Below are 22,822 nucleotides of genomic sequence, written 5' to 3' on the forward strand. Positions count from 1 at the left end.
TGCTTAAAAAATAAAAAAATTAAAAAATAATCAACAAAACCAACAATCAATTAACATACAGTATTTGAAAAAGTCTATCATTCAATTTTCATTGCAGTACGCTGCCCAGAACGCTTCCCGGTTCGCAGACCGGGCGCTACCCACGCAAAAAAAACTAAAAAAACGAGACCCTTTTAAAGCCTCAACATCAAACCTAGGGGGTCAGGGAGGATCTACTATGCCCCCTTATGGTCATTTGCCCCACTCGCTTTGGCCTCCTCTTGTCTCTCGATCCTACCGAGAGACAAGATGGCGGCCGCTACGGACTGTTTGGAATGTTTACAGACGCCGAAGAACCAATCAGCTTCGCAAAGCTCCGTAACGCGAAAAGTACGCGAAGCGGAGCGCTGTTACAGATATATATCTTTTTTTGAACGTTAATTTCTCAAAATCCACTGGAGCACATATATTGAGACCTAGCAAAGGCACATCGGGCTACCAGTCCCTACAATTTTGCCAAGTTTCGTGCAAATCCATTCAGCCGTTCGATTATTATTATTTTATTTTTTTTGCCCCGCGGTGCCCTTTTAAAACCTCCACATCAAACCTAGAGGGTCAGGGAGGATCTACTATGCCCCCTTATGGTCATTTGCCCCTTCGGTTTGGCCTCCGCTTGTCTCTCGATCCTACCGAGAGACAAGATGGCGGCCGCTACGGACTGTTTGGAATGTTTACAGATGCCGGAGAACCAATCAGCTTCGCTTCACAAAGCTCCGTACCGCGTAAAGTCCGCGAACCGGAGCGCTGCCCGGTCCGCTGTTACAGATATATATCTTTTTTTGAACGTTAATTTCTCAAAATCCACTGAAACACATATATTGAGACCTACAAAAGGCACATCGGGCTACCAGTCCCTACAATTTTGCCAAGTTTCGTGCAAATCCATTCAGCCGTTCGGGCTAAAAGTGAGGCCAACCGCCCTATGGAAAACTCAATGTTAAAAACACGTTTTGGGACCCCCCTTTTTTCTCGGCCCCCCCTTGACGAACCCCCCCCAAATTTTCAAGGGCTGCTCAGAAACAAAATGTGCCATGTTCCTGAAAATTTCAGCCAATTCCGTCCACAAACGCCAAAGTTATTAGACATAGAATTTTCAAAAATCCCATAGGGAAAAAATCCTAACTATATATACCTACTGGCGACTGCCAGTAGGTAATATATATATATATATATATATATATATATATATATATATATATATATATATATATATATATATATATATATATATATATATATATACATATACATATATACATATACATATATATATATATATATATATATATATATATATATATATATATATATAGCGTAATCCTGTCAGGATAGCTGCCACGTCTTAAATCACGCGCCGCCGCCAGCAAACAGGACACAGACCCAATATACGTGCTTCAGTTCTTTATTTCCCCAAAGTCAAAGACGCGTTTCGCAGCTTCACGCCGCTTGTTCATTCTCACATGGAACTAGTCCTGTGTGGTGCGCAAGGCACTGAACTGAGGCTGTGAGTGCAAAGCTTCAGCTGTTGCTGAGGTTCTCGTGTGACTTACATCTGCTGCAATTCTGTGATGCATGTTCATAATATTATATGCGTAAGGGCTGCAATGTTTGTTTATTTGAAATGCTGTTCTGCTGTCGCGCATAATATTTAAAAAAAACGTTCCGAAACCTGAAATACACATTCCAGTCCCTCCCACCACCCTTTGTGCCTGGTGCTGCCGCCCTCTACAACAGGGCCGCTGCAGCCACCATTAGGGTGACCAACCGTCCGTAAATTTCACAGACTGTCTGTAAATTGGACCTTACGTCCGTTGTCCATGAGGATCCCTTTCACGGACGCATTTTGTCCGTAATTTTAAAAGGTGCCGGGAGATGCGCTGTTCCCCTGTGAGAGGCCTCTGCTCCCTGCTGGGGAGCCTCACACTCATCCTGGAGCACAAGAGCAGCCCCACCCCGCCCATTGTCATTCTGTATGTGGCTGATTGTCACATACAGAATGACAATGGGGCCGTCTCGGCCTGTAAAAGCTTTTGGTGGCCTCTTCCTGCCTCAGTGAATCAGGAACAAAATTACGAATTACTTGCTAATAGATTTGGAACGTCCCTACAGTGCTCGAAGAACTCTTGAACTTAACGTCTCATGTGTAATTTGTCTTTGAGACCGACCTCTGATGTGAAGTCGATTTCACCGCCCCCTACACTTCTTGAACTATCTTTTTTTTGTATGTGCGCTCCCTGAACTTGAAGAACTTTCAACGTGGAGGTTTGAATTATTTCCACCTCTCTAAGGCAGGTTGCACATTGGGCGAATTTGGCTACCAAACAGCAACTTTCAGAACAGCTGCATGCTTTCATCAATCTAAGGAATAAGCAATCACGTCAAAAATTGGGCCCCCATCAAAGTTGATGAGCCTTCCGAATACAATCACAGAACCCAGTCACAGCCCTGAAGAGAAGCCTTTCGATTCAGAAGGGCTTTATAACAAGTTGGCACTAATTTAACCAATAGGGGATTACGTTTTAAACTAAGTAGCAATTCCAGAATCCTATTGTCTTGTTATTGAGTTTTGATGTTGTAGGGCTGAGTAGTTTGTATAGGTGGGAGGTGTGGTGACCTAGCTTGTTGAGGTTCTTCATGTATTGTATGATTGAGGGTGTGTTCTTGTTTACCTTGGCTTTCGTGATGGCAGCTTTTATTTTGAGGAACTCATAGAAGTCTATCTCCCTCAGGTTGTAGACTTCCTTAAGTGCCTCAAAGGTCAGGGGGGTGTCCTTCTTTTCCAGCAGTTGAGGGGTGGATATGCCCTTTCCAGCCCAGGTGGTGTTGGCTAGGGGTTTCCCCTTGTTGGTAATTTTAGGGTTGTGCCATATGGACTCCCATTTCGTGTAGCGTATGCTCTGGTCCATTTTTTTGTCTACCGTTAGTAGGGCTCTTTTGGTGTTTTTAAGGATGGTGTTGTCGGCCTCTGGGTGCTTTTTTGCCGTGAGCAGTGCTATGTGGTCCACCTAGCATGGCCCTCTCTAGCTCAACCCATACTGGTGTGTAGTTCTCATCAGGGGCTAACCACTGGATCCCTTGTCTGGCTAGACATGCGGTTTGGAATGTCCTGAAGTTGGTTATATTGAGTCCACCTAGGTTTTTGCTCAGCCTTAGTTTTTGCAGGCTAATCCTGGGTTTTTTGTCCTTCCATATGAATTTGTTGATCATGGCATCTAGCTGTTTGTGGAAGTCTATTGTGAGCATGAGTGGAAGCATTCCTACCAGGTACTTTATTAGTGGTGTTATCATCATCTTGATGGATTCTACTCTTCCCCACCAGCTAATGACAAGACAATAGGATTCTGGGAAGAGCTGCTCGGGAGACAACTAAACGAGAAAGAAAAGAAGCGCCTGTGGCTGTCCACATCCCAAAACAAAATATCACCCCAACTCGCACAGACAAAGTACTGGCTGATACACAAAGGATACTGGACGCCAGCCAGACTTGCAGAGGTAGGGGTCAGGGAAACGGACACCTGCTGGAACTGCAAGAGAGAGAAGGGAGACCTTGCACACCTAATCTTCCACTGCACCCGTGTCAGAACCTTCTGGGCCAGAACCACCGAGTTCATCACAGAAGTGATAGGAAGGGACATACAGCCAGGCTTTGTAGGACTAGCTACGGCCTTCATGGCCCCAGACATCCAATCAAAAGAGGACGGTGACCTGATAGACCTCCTACTCACAACAGCAGTCAAAACTATACTGGCTAATTGGAAGAACACAGGGAAAGCCACTTTCAAGAGCTGGGTCAACTGGATTACCTTCCTAAGGGGGGCAGACAACATAGCGGCAGCAAACGCCCACAACCACATAGCGAGAGACGAAATGTGGGCACCCCTTGACAGGCACCTGGCAAATTACGAACCCCCGTGAAGAGTGCCAGATCCCACCGCCGCATACCTACGTTTGTGGCACAACAAGCGACAAACTGTCTCTACCTCCACCCCTCTCCTTTTCCTTTCCTTTCACCCTATTCTTTTCATCTCTCTATCTCCATGCACAAGGGAGCAACGTTACACAGCGTGCACATACATTCGAGCTCGCCAAGCCCGTTGTAACCCCTGCGGAGCCCGCGAGGCAACGTTACCACTTTACTGTATGTATATATGAAAAATTTGCTAATAAAATCTGTTGAAATAAAAAAAAACTAAGTAGCAATTGACGAAATGTATTCTAAATCTGATGATATTCTATTGCTAAAACTAAAATATCCCCGTTGATTGGTACCCTGAGTTTGCTCTATATGGTTTCCTGTGCGATGTACTGTTGTTGACTGGTAGCAATTTGAATTTTTACATATGTGTTTAAGTCTGGATGTTTATAATTTAACAAGTTGTCTCTCTGTGTGAACTTTGTATTGTATGATTGCGTCTAATGTGAATTTGGTAATTAGACTTTTTTTAATTTGTGAAGGAAGTTGTTTAATGTGTTAAGTGTTGTCCTTCTTTTGTACTAAATATTATTGAAGCTAATTGAAAACAAAAGAAAAAATTCAATGATTAAATGATTGGATCAAATTATTAAGGATTTTGGTCCGAGTCTGTTTACTGATGACAGCATTTCTAAATGATCAGCTAGTTATCAATCTTGTTCAGTGAACAGCAGGACATTCTGTTAAATGGATGAAAGGTAAAACGCCCATGCTGCAACGTGAGAAAACAGTTTATAGAAAGAAGCCTGTGAAACAAGTTAAAAAGAATGGTTTATAGTTCTTTCACTGTCTCATCATTTTAGAACTGACGCATTTTCAATATTATATTCAACAAAGCCATGGTTGCTGCTTTTTTATTTTAAGCAACTAACAACCATTGACAAAGCCAATAGTCCTTGCTTGTTGTTGGTGTAATGATACTTGCTGTAATATATATCTGGACGAAATTACAGAAACAACATAATACCAGTCTGGCGGAACACTATGCTAAGCACATATTTTTAGCCTAGGTGTTTTAAGCCACGCTCTTAATTATATCGACGACCCCCTTTAAAGAGACCTCCCAGTTTCTTTTACCCCGCTTAAGGCCCTGGAAACAACACCATGTCACCATCACCTCAAGTCCTGGCACTGTGCATCATGCATGACTTCTACGTTTTCAGATTGCCTATGTGCAGGGGCATAGTGAACCCTACCCCACCCCTTGCTTTAAGAACTACAGTGAGGTGAAGTTCTTGATGGGCCTCTCCTATCTGCAACTCTGTAGACAAAGGCTCAGCTCATAATGTGAAAAGGTGGGTGAGTAAATAGGTGAAGGAATGTGTGAATGGCAGGATGGATTAGTGAAAGGATGAATAGATGAATGAAAGGGTGAATGGATAGATAATGAAAGAAAGGATAGATGAATGAGTGAGTGGAAGGATGATGAGAGAAAAGGTAAATAGATGGATGTATGGGTGGAGGGGTATATGGATAGGTAAAAGGGTGGATGGATGAGTGAAAGGGTAGATGATTGGCAAGTAAACTGGTGGATGGATGAGTGAAAGGAGGGATGCATTGATGAATTGATAAGTGAAAGGGTGAATGGATGGATGAGTGAAAGGGTGGATGTAAGGATTGATTAGTGAGTGAAAGGGGATTAGATGGACAAAAGGATGGATAGATGAGTGAAGAAGTGAAAGGGTGGGTGGATGAGAGAACGGATGGATGAGTGAAAGGATGGATGGATGAGTGAAAGGATGGACGAGTAATGGTGTCAATGGATGGATTCATGAATGGATGAGTAGATAGGTGGGTGGAAGGATTGATGGATAAGTGAAAGGGCGATGGAGAGAGAGAAAGGGAGGGTGAATGACTGAAAGGGTGAATGGGTGACAGGATAAGTGACTGGGTGGATGGAGGAGTAAGTGAAAGGATGGCTGGATGGGTGATAGGGTAAATGGCTGGATGGATCAGTGAATGGATGGATGGGTGGAAGAGAGGATGGATGAATAATGAATGGATGAGTGAAAGGGTGGATGGAAGGATACATGGTGGATAGGTTTGCAAACGGTTGAATATGTTTGGATATAGATGGGCACACAGATAGAAGGACAGAACAAATGGTGGAAGACTGAATGATAGATAAAAGCACCCATTATCTTAAGTAACATTTCCTATACATTGACTTTCACGTTTATATGAGTCATTGTCTCTATATGATGTGTGTGTGATGTAACACCCTCCGAAACCCTGCCCTACATACTTGGGATGAGTAGTACTATAAAAGAAACTAAATACACATGAGAGACGGTCCATGTGAAGATGAGGGGCACGATTGGAGACTGGACTGCCAGACTGGGCATCAGGTCTTTTCCTGGGAGGTTGGAAAGGGGGAGGGGTGTTTATGACTGGGGCTGGCACTGCAAAGTTCCTTGTATATCCACTAGTTTTCAATCAACAATAAAAGCGGCCCCACTTGTATTCAGGTGTGGTTCACCATTGTCTGGTGACTAATACCTGCTGGAGTGAGATGCGAGTTTTGATTCGTCTAAAGCATACTGAAAAAACGTGAAGTGCACAATTGTCTCAACCTAATATAAACGTATTTTGACTTGTACTTAAGTGGTTGTCTATTTACTTGCTTTTTTACTATAGCTTGACCTCCTCTGACGTGCCTTTAAAACTTACCTTTTGTCCCGAAGTTTTGTCCTGAATTTTGACCTCCTGTCCTGAATTTTTGTCCTGAATTTTGACCCTCTGTCCTGAATTTTTACACTCACCGTCCTGAATTTGCACCCATGCTAGGTGGTCACCCTAGCCACCATTCAGGGACGGGTGGGTAATAGCTGATTCTGCGCCCTGTTTTCTTTCACTTGGAAGCTGTGCACATCGCCTATCAGGTACGTGTTTTCCCCACAGACAGAGTGAGTCCCACACACATTAGCACAACCTTACGGAGTTTGACAGTAAAGCGCTACTTTTGTTTTCTTGTTCTTCTTTGAACAACATTGTTCCCCAGGTGGGGAACTGCAACATTCCTGGAGGTACTGCAATACCTGGTTGATGTGTACAGTGGGAAAAGTTTAATGTGATCCTTATCAGCTGTCTTTCTTTCCCGTGAGTTTAAATGCAGGTTACAACATTCTGCGTGCTTACTGTTCCCTGCTCTTCTGCACAGGATTAAAACCCGAGCACCCTCATGCTGCTGCATACTGGCAGTAATCCCCTCGCTTTGAAACACAAAGATGAGTTTTAGGCACTGCTTCAACAGTGCGGCAAAAATGAGGACGCATGTCCTCTGCCAACCTACAGCGTTTGATTTTGTTTTTTAAGGCAGTGTTGTGGTAACAAATGAAATGGGTCCTGTTACCACTGTTTTCCCCCCAATATGTAAATGTGGCTCATTAACAGAACAAGCATTTGCAATGCAATAGGTCTCGCATTAGGAAAGTTTGAGCTATTGGCATTGTAAATGACAATATTTTTTTTATGTGTTGGTTTTGAAAATGGATAAATTAATAGCATTGTTATTTACAATGCCAATAGCTTATACTTTCGCAAATGTGACACCTATTGCATTTGTAATGCAATATATGTATTGTTGAGAGTGGGAGAGCGTGACAGTGGGAGAGTCAGTGAGTGGGTGGGTGGGAGAGTCAGTGAGTGAGTGGGTGGGTGGGAGAGTCAGTGAGTGGGTGGGTGGGAGAGTCAGTGAGTGGGTGGGAGAGTTAGTGAGTGGGTGGGAGAGTTATTGAGTGGGTGGGAGAGTCAGTGAGTGGGTGGGAGAGTCAGTGAGTGGGTGGGAGAGTCAGTGAGTGGGTGGGAGAGTCGGTGGGTGGGAGAGTGAGTGGGTGGGTGGGTGGGAGAGTGAGTGGGTGGGTGGGTGGGAGAGTGAGTGGGAGGGAGAGTGAGTGTGAGGGAGAGTGAGTGGGAGGGAGAGTCAGTGAATGGGAGGGAGAGTCAGTGAGTGGGTGGGAGAGTCAGTGCGTGGGTGGGAGAGTCAGTGCGTGGGTGGGAGTGTCAGTGCGTGGGTGGGAGAGTCAGTGAGCCGGTGAGAGAGTCAGTGAGCCGGTGGGAGAGTCAGTGAGCCGGTGGGAGAGTCAGTGAGCCGGTGGGAGAGTCAGTGAGTGGGTGGGAGAGTCAGTGAGTGGGTGGGAGAGTCAGTGAGTGGGTGGGAGAGTCAGTTCTTCATTTCCTCCGAGGTACTCCTCATCAGTGTAAAAGAGACTCGTTATAGTTCTTGCACAGTCTCATCATTTTAGAACTGAAGCATATGCAACTAACAAACCATTGACAAAGCCAATAGTCCTGGCTTTTTGTTTTGTTTTAATGTTACTTGCTGTATTTTACACCTGGATGCAATGACAGAAGCAGAAAAATACCAGTCGGCCGGCGCACTATGCTAAGCACATATTTTTAGTGCTTTATTTTTTATTAAACCACGCCCTTTATTACAAAGGCCTTCCCGCTTTGAGAGACAACCCCCATTTTTTACATCCTACTTAAATCCCCGTAGCAGCCTATTCATGAGTCTCCGCCACCACCATCACTCATCTGCCCATTAGGGCTTGGTTCTAACCATATCACACCTCCAAAACTAAAATCCAATGAGTTTAACATATATGGTATTGGATGATTTTACCTCCTAGAATCATGCAACCTATATCGCTACAACATGTGCATAGCAAGTCATGATGAACATGTTGCAGAGAAGCAAAAAAATGCAAAGCAGGATTGCAGCTGGATCAGAGCCCTGAATCTGCAGAGACGAAACGACACTCCGGGATTGCGCTGTCGCTTCACGCACATTAGTTCTGATGTTAAGCGGCTAATAGTGCGCGCAGAGGGATAAAGTGCTCCTCCTTCGTGTAAAAGGAGAATATCCCGCAGGATTTTAAATAACGCGCGCCCACGTTTGGAGATTAGCCGGAGGAAGCGGGTATTAATCCAATTACTTGACGAAAGGAGTGTGCAGGGCTGCGTGGAGGCGCCATGGGTCGGGGGCCGTGTCAGCTCTTCCGGCTGCCATGCCTGCTAGATCAGAGCGAGGCTCCCTCGAGTGACCTTCGCTGACCTGCGCACCACGCACAATCTCTCATACCGAGGTCGCTGTTGCCTTTGGCTAGCGAGGTGTAAGTTTTACAACCTATGCTCGCGAGCAGAGAGCGCCCGAGGCCTAGATGTTTCTTTCCACTTACCTTTGGTCGAGCGCACTCGGCGCTCATGTCATCAGATGAGGCGGGAGAGGAAGAAAACGGAACTTTTCACCCCTTCAGCAAGAAAAGGTGCCATTGAGCTGGCAGCGAGGACGGAGGCGCCCCAGAGGGCTCCACAAACAAGCCTTTCTTCCCTGATTGCATTGGCCGTGTCACAACCCAGTGATCGGGAGAGTGCCGCCACGCTGCCCGCGGCGACCCGGAAGCTCTTGGAAGCTCTTGGCCGGCCGGCCAATCCGCTCGCGGCCGACCGGAAGTCCCGCCTCCCCAGGTCCGCGAGCTGCCGGCGCATGGAGCGCCCTGCCGTCCGGTGTAGCCCGGGTCCCCAGGAGGGGGCCGGGGAGAAGGAAGAGTGTGGCGCCTGTTGCGGGGCTCCTCTGACCTGAGGGAGCCCCGATTTAGATGGAGACGCGCCGTGAGGAGCCCCGCCGGAAGAGCGCAGTTGGTGAGTGGGGCCCAGGGCTGATGTAAAGTGCGTGCGTGCCTGTTTGTATGCGTGGGGGGGGGAGTGTGTGCGTGTGTGCGCGAGGGAACGTGTGTGCACATGCGTGACTGTGTGTGATTGAGAGAGAATGCGAGGTAGCGGATAGTGTGCCTGTATGTGTGCCTGTATGGGTGCTGTATGCCTGCGTGTGCATGCGCGCGCCTGTGTGTGTGTGTGCGTGCGTGCATGCAGAGAGGTGGGGGCTGCCTGTGTGTGAGCAAGGGCTTTGCGCATGCGCAGCGGCTTTGCGCATGCGCAGCTACCAGACGCTCGCTCCCGAGGTCAAATCCGACCCTGAAAACGCTCGTAACACTTTGGTGTCCACTCTCCTGAAAACGGATCACATTAGTTGTCGAGCTGACAGCATTCATGCTTCGCATGAATGCTAACGTCAGCTCGACCTAAAAAAGACACAGAAACTTAAATACACAAGCATGAATGTTTTATTTTTTGTATATATTTGGTCACAATGCACATTTTTGATACTCTCTGAATAAATCCAACCGATCGCATGGATTTATCTGCCTCACCACGGTGTAGGGGCCCCCTTCTGAATATAATGACCCCCCCCCCACCATACTCGTCTCACACCACCCACCTTCCTACAGTGTTCACTTCTCCCGCTCTGCCTTTGGCAGCTGCTCCACCCCCTTCTCTTTTCTTCCTCTTATTCCCTCTCTTTCTGTCTCTGTTTCACTCCTCCTCACTTTCTGAAACCTTGACTTAAACAAACAGCTCCACCTTCTCTTTCCTCACGTTTCCATTCTTTTTGACGCAGTGTAATGGAATAAAAAAAGAAAGAACCTCTTTATTTCTGACATTTTTCAATTCCAAAGTGCATGCTCGGGCGGAGAGAAAAAAAGGTTCAAAATATAAAACGAAATAAAACTAAATAAAGCAAGTCAGAGTGGTTACAAACAGGCCAGAATGGTGTTATTCACATCCACACACATTAGCACCACTTTGAATAGTTTTCCACTGAAGCTCTACTTTCTTTTTCTCATCTTTCTTTGAATAACATTGTTCTCCCCGGGTGGGAAGGTGCAGCAGTATTTGGGTGATGCTTAGAGTGGACAACATTTAATGTGATTTTCATCAGCTGTTTTCCTTATTTCACTTTATAAAAGGTGTACAGTGGCTGTGTGTTCAGTGATGTGGTCTTTTCAAACCATACTGTTTACGTTTTATAAGGATATAAGCAATACACATTAAAACGGTTCCTTTCCAGGCCCTGTAGTTATGTGCTTAACTTTTCAGGAACAAATACTCATTGATTTCTGAATAATAAGAGTAAAAGCGGTAAGTTAACCATTTTGTTCCTGCTAACATTTCAAATGCTTTACTTGATCTTGCATTCGCTGTGAGTGTTTGTTTTTTCCAGAATGTTGCACTTTTCTTCTCTGGGTGAGGTGTGGCACCGCGGCAAGGGCCACTGACGCTGGAATCTGGGGACCACGCTCCGGCGGCAGGTTAGCCCAGCACCATGTGACTCTGGGCAATAGCTCGCTTAATCTTCCCGACGGCCCCCAGCGCCTAGAGACCCTTACGGGTGATTGTGCGCTTTACAAATGTGGACTTTACTTTACTTTACTTTACTTCTTTTCTCCAGGCAGCATATTACTCTTGTCTCCCTTCCCTCAGAACCAATTTCCCATTTTATGGTTCTCCAGCACCGCAAAGTCATATGAATGGCAATATGGCTATGCAAATATGATTATTCCACTGCAAATAAAAAAACAAAAAGTAAAAAACCTTGTCATTGTCAACTCCAAAAGCTCATATTTTACAAATGCGAGAACAATTGTATTGCAAATGCTTGTTAATATATATAAGCTACCCCTTAAAGCAGGCCTAACGAGCCCTCTGGCAGGATTCTGAATTATAAAAAGGACTTATGTTTTTACTTACCTTGGCAGTAGAATACCTTCATTGTCGTTTTTACTGCGAAAAGGGAAGTGCCTCAGTGGTGAGTATTCAGCAGTGCTAACTTGTAAATGGTACTACTAAAGTTAGAACTTCAAGGTATCAAAAGAATCCGAGCATTAAACCGATTTGACATATTTAAAGTCGCTAGTCGACAAAGGATACCTTTAGAAAGTTGCCACCTTGTCAACCAAAGTTTCAAGTGACTGCAGACTCAAGCTATTGTATTTAAGACCGCCTGCTGCCGTCCTGGGGAGAAGTGTGAATGACCCTCCGGAAAGAATACAAAGGGCCTGCTAAGGGAAGAGGTCTGACCTCCCCCCTGGGAGGATGGACAAGCAGAGTTGGAGTCCAAACAGAGAGCTGCAAAGGGTAAGATGCCTTTGAAGGGCAAATGGTAGTCACACTCAGGAGGGGCTGCTCTTTTGTTTTAGCAGATAGGGTGGCATCCTGGGCAGAGAGGGAAAAGCCATTGTGGGACCGCTTTATTAAGGGGGGTGTAGCCCCCAAGTAGCCATACCTCTGGGTTGGGCTAGGGAGCTCCAAACACTGGGAGAAGGGTTTTGCCTTGTAGAGAGTGGGCAGAATAGTGTACCCTGGGATAGCTAGATGCCACACTTTACTGTAAGTCATCAACAGGCGAGAGGAATCTAGTAGCCTGATTGGACAGTTAATCGACATAAACCGCTAGGCTCGTAGTGGGCATAAATGTAGTACTCCTGGCACCCAGACTTCACATTATGTCTAAACTGGAGAGGGGAGTGAAGAAAGACGGTCCTGCTCTTACCTGGACCCAGAGAGGCTGCGCCAAAGACTAGCACGCACCTGCTGCTTCTAGGGCTAGAAAACAAAGGACTGTATGTGCCTGTGATGTCCTGCTTGAGGAAAAGTAATTCCGGAGCCCCAAACAGAGCAGATGACACCAAGAGTCTATTGTCACAGAGTGAAGGTTCACTAACCTCAATTGCCGGATACAACAGGAGTGATGCTAGATACCAATCCCCCTACTCTGGCAACACCTGTGAGTCTGTTAATAGAACTCTACAGATACATACCATAGCCGGGGAAAGGGTGAAAAGGGACAAAGGAAACAAAAATGTTGGTGCAGTAAATCAAGAAGACTCAACGTGAGGGGGAGATAGCAGTCTTCGCTTCTCTAGGCGCCCCTGAGTACCTGCATGTGACACAAACAAACAAACAGTAAGTGTACCCCTCCCTACCCTTGTGAAGGAGGTATCAATTAAGTAGGAAACATCCAACTACACACTTACAGAATATACTGCCCCACAAGCTCCAAGCAAAAACAGTGCAAAATGGAAAAAATTGAGAAGGGTCTGTAGGCTTTTCATAGTCAATGAATCATCCAGGTATTAACAGCATGACCTTTCCGATGTTTAGCCAATAAGTAAAGGTCAAAAGAATTGTACTTAGCTGCCCTTAAGAACAATCATGCATACAGGTGATTTCAGGTGTTCCAAACAGGCAATCCTGCGCTGCTTCTTCCTTCAGAAACAGCGGTGCACAATGATGACGAATTCAGTTCCAGTCAATACCTCATATCTTTAAAAAATCAAATAATTTCCTTTTAAATATCCTTCAAGGCGGAAAAAGTATTTCCTTTGTTTATCCCTGTTCTTTATCACGAGGCACAAGGAATACCACTAGGTCCGGCTAATGCCGCGAATGCGCTCCGGCGCTGATTCCAATGTCGCGACACAAAGCAGAGTGTAATTAAACACGAACGCGCTCCAGCGCGATTTGAAAATAGTCTCGTACAACTACCCCAGTAACCTGGGGAAGAACAAACAAGAGAACTCGGCTTGGGGAAATCCAAGAAGTCCTCAGGTGACAAGCACCGGGGAAAGGGAGGAGCAGGTTTAGATAGGCAAAAGAAAAGGGAAAGGAAAGTAGGACAAGACTTCAGGCATTCTGGGAGATGTAGTCGTCTACTTTCTCACTACTCTATGGCTTAATCGTGACAGAACCCCCTCTCAACGTCCGACGTCTCGGCGGACCACCAGGCTTACGGGGGTACAAGGTGTGGAATCGTCGTAGGAGACGCGGACAATGTAAATTACACTTGGGTTCCCATATGCGTTCCTTGGGGCCATACCCCTTCCACCCCACGAGATACTGCACTCCACCCCTCGCTCTCCTAGAATCCAATATAGCCTCAACCTCATATTCATCCTCACCATCCACATCTATAGGGACCGGTCTCACAGGCACTCTAGACCCAAGGAGGCAAGGTTTGAGAAGGGATACATGGAACACCGGATGAATACACCATAGGGAGGGAACTTTCAACTCCATAGCTACAGGGTTGATAATCCGAACAATGGGATAAGGAGCTACGAATTTGGGCTGAAGACGTGTATTGCCCTTAATCCTCAAATGTTTAGTACACAACCAAACCTTGTCTCCCAGCTGGTAAAGAGGCTCTGGAATTCTCTTCCTGTCGGCATTAGCTTTGTCCCTAGCCCTGGCTGCTTCCATGTGTGCCTTGGCTTCCACTAAGACCTGTTTCAAGTGTGCATGATGTTCTTGAATAGTGGGATTAACCGATGTTCCTGGCAGTTCTAATGGCAACATGTTGGGGTGATAACCTTTGATGCAGAAAAATGGGGAACATCCTAATGACGAGTGCTCGGCGTTATTGTAAGCGAACTCTGCAGTCGATAGTAATGTTCTCCACTCTTCTCCGTGTTGAAGTGTAAAGCATCTCAGGTATTGCTCTAGGGTTTGATTTAACCTCTCTGTTTTACCATCGGTTTGAGGGTGGTAGCTGGTAGAGAGTCTAGCGTCCATTTTCAAGATGGCGCACAAGGCCTTCCAAAACCTAGGCGTGAATTGGGACCCCCTATCTGTGATAAAAATGGAAGGGATGCCATGTAATCTCATTATGTTTTGTAACACTACCATAGCTAATTCGCCTGAAGTGGGGAGTTTATGCAAAGCTATAAAATGACCCATTTTAGTCAGATGGTCCACCACCACCAGAATAGTATTATTAACAAGGCTGAGAGGAATTTTGACTATAAAGTCCATAGAAATAGTATGCCACGGGGCAGGAGGAGTGGGTATAGGTCTGAGTAACCCACTAGGTCTTTGATGTGAAGTCTTGGCTTGAGTACAAACAGAACATTCCAAGACGTACTGTTCAGTGTCTTTTCTCATAGAGTCCCACCAAAAATACCTTGACACTGTTTGTTGAGTTTTCTGTTGTCCTAAATGCTCACCCAAGACGGAATCATGAGTCCATTCAAGAACCTGCTGTTGTAAAGTCCCTTTTGGCACATATAGCCGTTTATCATAAAACAATAATCTGTCCTTGCTTGAATGATGAGTGGGATTCAAAGCGATCCATGCATTGGTGTCCTGCGTTTCTAGCTGTGTCTTCACCGCTTCCAGAAAATCAGTGCTCGAGATAACTGCCACTTGGTCTTTCTGAAATGATGACTCTTGCAATATAGTGGGAGGTTCTTGGATACCAGTGGTTTCCTTCACTGTATATGAAGGATTCCGAAATAAAGCGTCGGCCTTGCCGTTTTGAGGCCCTGGTCGATATTTTATCAAGAAATCGTAGTCTGTGAAAAATAAAGACCACCTTAGTCGTCGCGGTGTCAATGCTCTAGCGCTTTTCAGGAAGAGAAGATTTCTGTGGTCTGTATAAATCTCTACAGTGTGACGGGCCCCCATTAAATGATGTCTCCATTCTTCGCAGCCTTTCTTTATAGCCAATAGCTCCTTGTCTGTAATGCTATAGTTGGCTTCGCTGGTGGTCAGTTTTTTAGAAAAGAAGGCTACCGGGTGAAATTGTCCAGTGTCAGGGTGTCTTTGGGACAGGATGCCTCCCACGGCATGATATGAGGCATCAGTTTCCATCAGAAACGGTTGACTTGCATCCGGATGACGTAATATAGGAGCACTCATGAATTTTGCTTTCAACGCTTGAAATGCTTGTTCAGCTGGTTCATTCCATCAAAAAGTAGCACCTTTTCTCAACAGAAGCGTCAATGGCTGGATGATGTTGGAGAAACCTTGGATAAATCTCCTATAAAAATGTGCAAAACCGAGGAAGCTCTGAAGAGCCTTCCCACTCCACAATAGCTTGGACTTTCTTCCGATCCATACACAAACCATGGGGACCGATGACATACCCTAGGAATTCAACCACAGGGGTATGGAACAGGCATTTATCCATTTTGGCATACAGAGCATGTTGTTGTAACCGTTCCAGCACCGCCCGCACATGGGCATGATGTTCACTCAAAGTTTTTGAATATATTAGGATGTCGTCTATATAGACTATGCAGGAGACGTCCAATAGCCCACGCAATACATCATCCATAAAATATTGGAAGGCGGCAGGGGCGTTGCATAGACCGAACGGCATTACAAGATACTCTAATAGCCCAAATTTTGTGCGGAACGCAGTTTTCCATCCGTCCCCTTTTCTTACCCGAACAAGATGGTATGCTCCTCTAAGGTCCAATTTAGTAAATATCATAGCTCCTTTCAACTGGTCTAATAAGAATGGAATCAAAGGTAAAGGGTACCTGTTCTTCCTGGTCACCCTAATAATAGCTCGATAATCAATACAAGTTCTCAATCCGCCTTCGCGTTTCGGGATAAAAAACAAAGGCGAAGAAGCAGGGGAGGATGAAGGTCGGATAAACCCTGTCTTTAGCATCTTCTCCAGATATTGCTGTAAATAGGTGTTCTCAGCCTCTGTCAGTGCATAAATTCTACTGCAAGGGATACTGGAACCAGGTTCAATGTCTATCACGCAATCATAATCCCGATGCGGGGGTAGCCGACTGGCTTCTTGTTCACAAAACACATTCTGGTACTGTTGATATTCCTCAGGTATGGTGGAAGTAACACAAACACTGGGAGTTCAACAAGCGCTGGCCAGTAACTTTGCCGGACTGTCTTCTTGGGCCTTTTTCTGTAATTGGCCTTGAGTGCAATGTTCCACACAGTGCGTTGAATCCAGATCGATGGTGCAAGCTGCCCATTTCACTAATGGATCATTCAGCGTAAGCCATGGCATTCCTAAAATAAGTTGGAAGGTAGGAGCATCTATTAGATCGAATTGTATATACTCGCAATGAGTTGGTCCTGTTCTCATCAGTATTTGAAGGGTATGGAAATTCACAGGGCCTGACGTCAAATCAGTTCCATCGACAGCCTTCACAGGTTCAGGTATAGCCTTCTGAATACATGGTACCCCAATGCTTTGGGCATATTTACGATCCATAAAATTGCCAGTAGCACCCGAATCCAATAATGTGTGAACAAGCACAGGATCAACCACTTCCCATTCCAAAGTTACACAAACGTTCATATGGGGTGCAGTGTTTTGCATCGTATTTGCCAAAGCAGGAAAGACCTCTTTATCATAAACACTCAAACAAGGGGTCTCAAACTTGTCTGAGCTTCCTCGTTTCCCGACGGCTCTGGTTGACGTTCCACCACCGACACTTTGCTGGAGTCCTTCCCATCCTTATACCTGGCATTGGTCTTGGTCTTACAATCTTTAATGAAGTGGCCTGACTTTCCACAATACATACACAACTGATGTAGGCGCCGTCAGTTTCGCTCTTCCATACTTAATGGTCCACGTACCCCACTTATCTGCATGGGTTCACTTCCATCACTGGATTGGGGCGATTCTACCACTACTGGTTTAGGTCTAGGAAAAAAGAACGCTGTTTATCTCCTTTCCGTTCTTGCAAGCGGTGATCCAGCTGAACAGTAAGGCCTATCAACTCTTCGCAGGTAGTAGGCATATGAACCACTTGAGCAAGGACGTCTTTCATTTCGCCTCTCAACCCTTGGTAATACAGTGAGACTCTCTTCGCTACAGGCCACTCTGTTTCAACTACCAACCTGTTAAAATTGGTAATATACGTTAGCAAATCCAGAGAGCCTTGTTTTAAGGTAATTAGTTCTCTATCTAAAGAGAGTTGATGGGCTTTCCTATCGAACAGTTTGCGCATTTCATCGCAAAATGCAGTGAAATCGCTTAAGACAGGATCATTTCTCTCAATTAGCGTAAATGACCAACTAGCCACATTCCCACCTAGGTATGACATCATGAATGCCGTTTTAGTTTGATCATCGGGGAAGACAGCGGGTTTACACATAAAGTGTAATTTACACTGTCCCAAAAAGATACCGAATTTCTTAGGATCCCCAAGGAATCTCTCAGGAGGTGCTAATGGCAAAGTGTGGGGCTGTATTAATTGAACCATGGATGTACCCACAGCTCCCTCCTGTGCAGGAGATCCAACGGAGGAAGAGGGAGGAGGTAGGGTCCAATTTCTAATATATGGTTGCCCTCTAGTACTAGTGGGACCCGTACGTAACATACCAGCAATTTAACTCAGCATGATCCCCATCTCATTCCTCATCTCATGATTTTCCCCTCTGACTGTGTCTACTTCTATTCTCAGGGCTGTCATGGTTTCCAGCAATGAAGTGAGCACTGCATTTGTGTCCATCGCTCAGGTTGTAAGTCACCGTGGGCTTGTCACTCTGTCACAGAGTGAAGGTTCACTAACCTCAATTTCCGGATACAACAGGAGCGATGCTAGGATACTAATCCCCCTACTCTGGCAACACCTGTGAGTCTGTTAATAGAACTCTACAGATACATACCATAGCCGGGAAAGGGTAAAAAGGGACAAAGGAAACAAAAACGTTGGTGCAGTAAATCAAGAGGACTCAACGTGAGGGGGAGATAGCAGTCTTCGCTTCTCTAGGCGCCCCTGAGTACCTGCATGTGACACAAACAAACAAACAGTAAGTGTACCCCTCCCTACCCTTGTGAAGGAGGTATCAATTAAGTAGGAAACATCCAACTACACACTTACAGAATATACTGCCCCACAAGCTCCAAGCAAAAACAGTGCAAAATGGAAAAAATTGAGAAGGGTCTGTAGGCTTTTCATAGTCAATGAATCATCCAGGTATTAACAGCATGACCTTTCCGATGTTTAGCCAATAAGTAAAGGTCAAAAGAATTGTACTTAGCTGCCCTTAAGAACAATCATGCATACAGGTGATTTCAGGTGTTCCAAACAGGCAATCCTGCGCTGCTTCTTCCTTCAGAAACAGCGGTGCACAATGATGACGAATTCAGTTCCAGTCAATACCTCATATCTTTAAAAAATCAAATAATTTCCTTTTAAATATCCTTCAAGGCGGAAAAAGTATTTCCTTTGTTTATCCCTGTTCTTTATCACGAGGCACAAGGAATACCACTAGGTCCGGCTAATGCCGCGAATGCGCTCCGGCGCTGATTCCAATGTCGCGACACAAAGCAGAGTGTAATTAAACACGAACGCGCTCCAGCGCGATTTGAAAATAGTCTCGTACAACTACCCCAGTAACCTGGGGAAGAACAAACAAGAGAACTCGGCTTGGGGAAATCCAAGAAGTCCTCAGGTGACAAGCACCGGGGAAAGGGAGGAGCAGGTTTAGATAGGCAAAAGAAAAGGGAAAGGAAAGTAGGACAAGACTTCAGGCATTCTGGGAGATGTAGTCGTCTACTTTCTCACTACTCTATGGCTTAATCGTGACAGAACCCCCTCTCAACGTCCGACGTCTCGGCGGACCACCAGGCTTACGGGGGTACAAGGTGTGGAATCGTCGTAGGAGACGCGGACAATGTAAATTACACTTGGGTTCCCATATGCGTTCCTTGGGGCCATACCCCTTCCACCCCACGAGATACTGCACTCCACCCCTCGCTCTCCTAGAATCCAATATAGCCTCAACCTCATATTCATCCTCACCATCCACATCTATAGGGACCGGTCTCACAGGCACTCTAGACCCAAGGAGGCAAGGTTTGAGAAGGGATACATGGAACACCGGATGAATACACCATAGGGAGGGAACTTTCAACTCCATAGCTACAGGGTTGATAATCCGAACAATGGGATAAGGAGCTACGAATTTGGGCTGAAGACGTGTATTGCCCTTAATCCTCAAATGTTTAGTACACAACCAAACCTTGTCTCCCAGCTGGTAAAGAGGCTCTGGAATTCTCTTCCTGTCGGCATTAGCTTTGTCCCTAGCCCTGGCTGCTTCCATGTGTGCCTTGGCTTCCACTAAGACCTGTTTCAAGTGTGCATGATGTTCTTGAATAGTGGGATTAACCGATGTTCCTGGCAGTTCTAATGGCAACATGTTGGGGTGATAACCTTTGATGCAGAAAAATGGGGAACATCCTAATGACGAGTGCTCGGCGTTATTGTAAGCGAACTCTGCAGTCGATAGTAATGTTCTCCACTCTTCTCCGTGTTGAAGTGTAAAGCATCTCAGGTATTGCTCTAGGGTTTGATTTAACCTCTCTGTTTTACCATCGGTTTGAGGGTGGTAGCTGGTAGAGAGTCTAGCGTCCATTTTCAAGATGGCGCACAAGGCCTTCCAAAACCTAGGCGTGAATTGGGACCCCCTATCTGTGATAAAAATGGAAGGGATGCCATGTAATCTCATTATGTTTTGTAACACTACCATAGCTAATTCGCCTGAAGTGGGGAGTTTATGCAAAGCTATAAAATGACCCATTTTAGTCAGATGGTCCACCACCACCAGAATAGTATTATTAACAAGGCTGAGAGGAATTTTGACTATAAAGTCCATAGAAATAGTATGCCACGGGGCAGGAGGAGTGGGTATAGGTCTGAGTAACCCACTAGGTCTTTGATGTGAAGTCTTGGCTTGAGTACAAACAGAACATTCCAAGACGTACTGTTCAGTGTCTTTTCTCATAGAGTCCCACCAAAAATACCTTGACACTGTTTGTTGAGTTTTCTGTTGTCCTAAATGCTCACCCAAGACGGAATCATGAGTCCATTCAAGAACCTGCTGTTGTAAAGTCCCTTTTGGCACATAGAGCCGTTTATCATAAAACAATAATCTGTCCTTGCTTGAATGATGAGTGGGATTCAAAGCGATCCATGCATTGGTGTCCTGCGTTTCTAGCTGTGTCTTCACCGCTTCCAGAAAATCAGTGCTCGAGATAACTGCCACTTGGTCTTTCTGAAATGATGACTCTTGCAATATAGTGGGAGGTTCTTGGATACCAGTGGTTTCCTTCACTGTATATGAAGGATTCCGAAATAAAGCGTCGGCCTTGCCGTTTTGAGGCCCTGGTCGATATTTTATCAAGAAATCGTAGTCTGTGAAAAATAAAGACCACCTTAGTCGTCGCGGTGTCAATGCTCTAGCGCTTTTCAGGAAGAGAAGATTTCTGTGGTCTGTATAAATCTCTACAGTGTGACGGGCCCCCATTAAATGATGTCTCCATTCTTCGCAGCCTTTCTTTATAGCCAATAGCTCCTTGTCTGTAATGCTATAGTTGGCTTCGCTGGTGGTCAGTTTTTTAGAAAAGAAGGCTACCGGGTGAAATTGTCCAGTGTCAGGGTGTCTTTGGGACAGGATGCCTCCCACGGCATGATATGAGGCATCAGTTTCCATCAGAAACGGTTGACTTGCATCCGGATGACGTAATATAGGAGCACTCATGAATTTTTCTTTCAACGCTTGAAATGCTTGTTCAGCTGGTTCATTCCATCAAAAAGTAGCACCTTTTCTCAACAGAAGCGTCAATGGCTGGATGATGTTGGAGAAACCTTGGATAAATCTCCTATAAAAATGTGCAAAACCGAGGAAGCTCTGAAGAGCCTTCCCACTCCACAATAGCTTGGACTTTCTTCCGATCCATACACAAACCATGGGGACCGATGACATACCCTAGGAATTCAACCACAGGGGTATGGAACAGGCATTTATCCATTTTGGCATACAGAGCATGTTGTTGTAACCGTTCCAGCACCGCCCGCACATGGGCATGATGTTCACTCAAAGTTTTTGAATATATGAGGATGTCGTCTATATAGACTATGCAGGAGACGTCCAATAGCCCACGCAATACATCATCCATAAAATATTGGAAGGCGGCAGGGGCGTTGCATAGACCGAACGGCATTACAAGATACTCTAATAGCCCAAATTTTGTGCGGAACGCAGTTTTCCATCCGTCCCCTTTTCTTACCCGAACAAGATGGTATGCTCCTCTAAGGTCCAATTTAGTAAATATCATAGCTCCTTTCAACTGGTCTAATAAGAATGGAATCAAAGGTAAAGGGTACCTGTTCTTCCTGGTCACCCTAATAATAGCTCGATAATCAATACAAGTTCTCAATCCGCCTTCGCGTTTCGGGATAAAAAACAAAGGCGAAGAAGCAGGGGAGGATGAAGGTCGGATAAACCCTGTCTTTAGCATCTTCTCCAGATATTGCTGTAAATAGGTGTTCTCAGCCTCTGTCAGTGCATAAATTCTACTGCAAGGGATACTGGAACCAGGTTCAATGTCTATCACGCAATCATAATCCCGATGCGGGGGTAGCCGACTGGCTTCTTGTTCACAAAACACATTCTGGTACTGTTGATATTCCTCAGGTATGGTGGAAGTAACACAAACACTGGGAGTTCAACAAGCGCTGGCCAGTAACTTTGCCGGACTGTCTTCTTGGGCCTTTTTCTGTAATTGGCCTTGAGTGCAATGTTCCACACAGTGCGTTGAATCCAGATCGATGGTGCAAGCTGCCCATTTCACTAATGGATCATTCAGCGTAAGCCATGGCATTCCTAAAATAAGTTGGAAGGTAGGAGCATCTATTAGATCGAATTGTATATACTCGCAATGAGTTGGTCCTGTTCTCATCAGTATTTGAAGGGTATGGAAATTCACAGGGCCTGACGTCAAATCAGTTCCATCGACAGCCTTCACAGGTTCAGGTATAGCCTTCTGAATACATGGTACCCCAATGCTTTGGGCATATTTACGATCCATAAAATTGCCAGTAGCACCCGAATCCAATAATGTGTGAACAAGCACAGGATCAACCACTTCCCATTCCAAAGTTACACAAACGTTCATATGGGGTGCAGTGTTTTGCATCGTATTTGCCAAAGCAGGAAAGACCTCTTTATCATAAACACTCAAACAAGGGGTCTCAAACTTGTCTGAGCTTCCTCGTTTCCCGACGGCTCTGGTTGACGTTCCACCACCGACACTTTGCTGGAGTCCTTCCCATCCTTATACCTGGCATTGGTCTTGGTCTTACAATCTTTAATGAAGTGGCCTGACTTTCCACAATACATACACAACTGATGTAGGCGCCG

The sequence above is a fragment of the Lissotriton helveticus genome, chromosome 7 (assembly GCF_964261635.1).
Source record: "Lissotriton helveticus chromosome 7, aLisHel1.1, whole genome shotgun sequence".
Taxonomy (NCBI): Eukaryota; Metazoa; Chordata; class Amphibia; order Caudata; family Salamandridae; genus Lissotriton; species Lissotriton helveticus.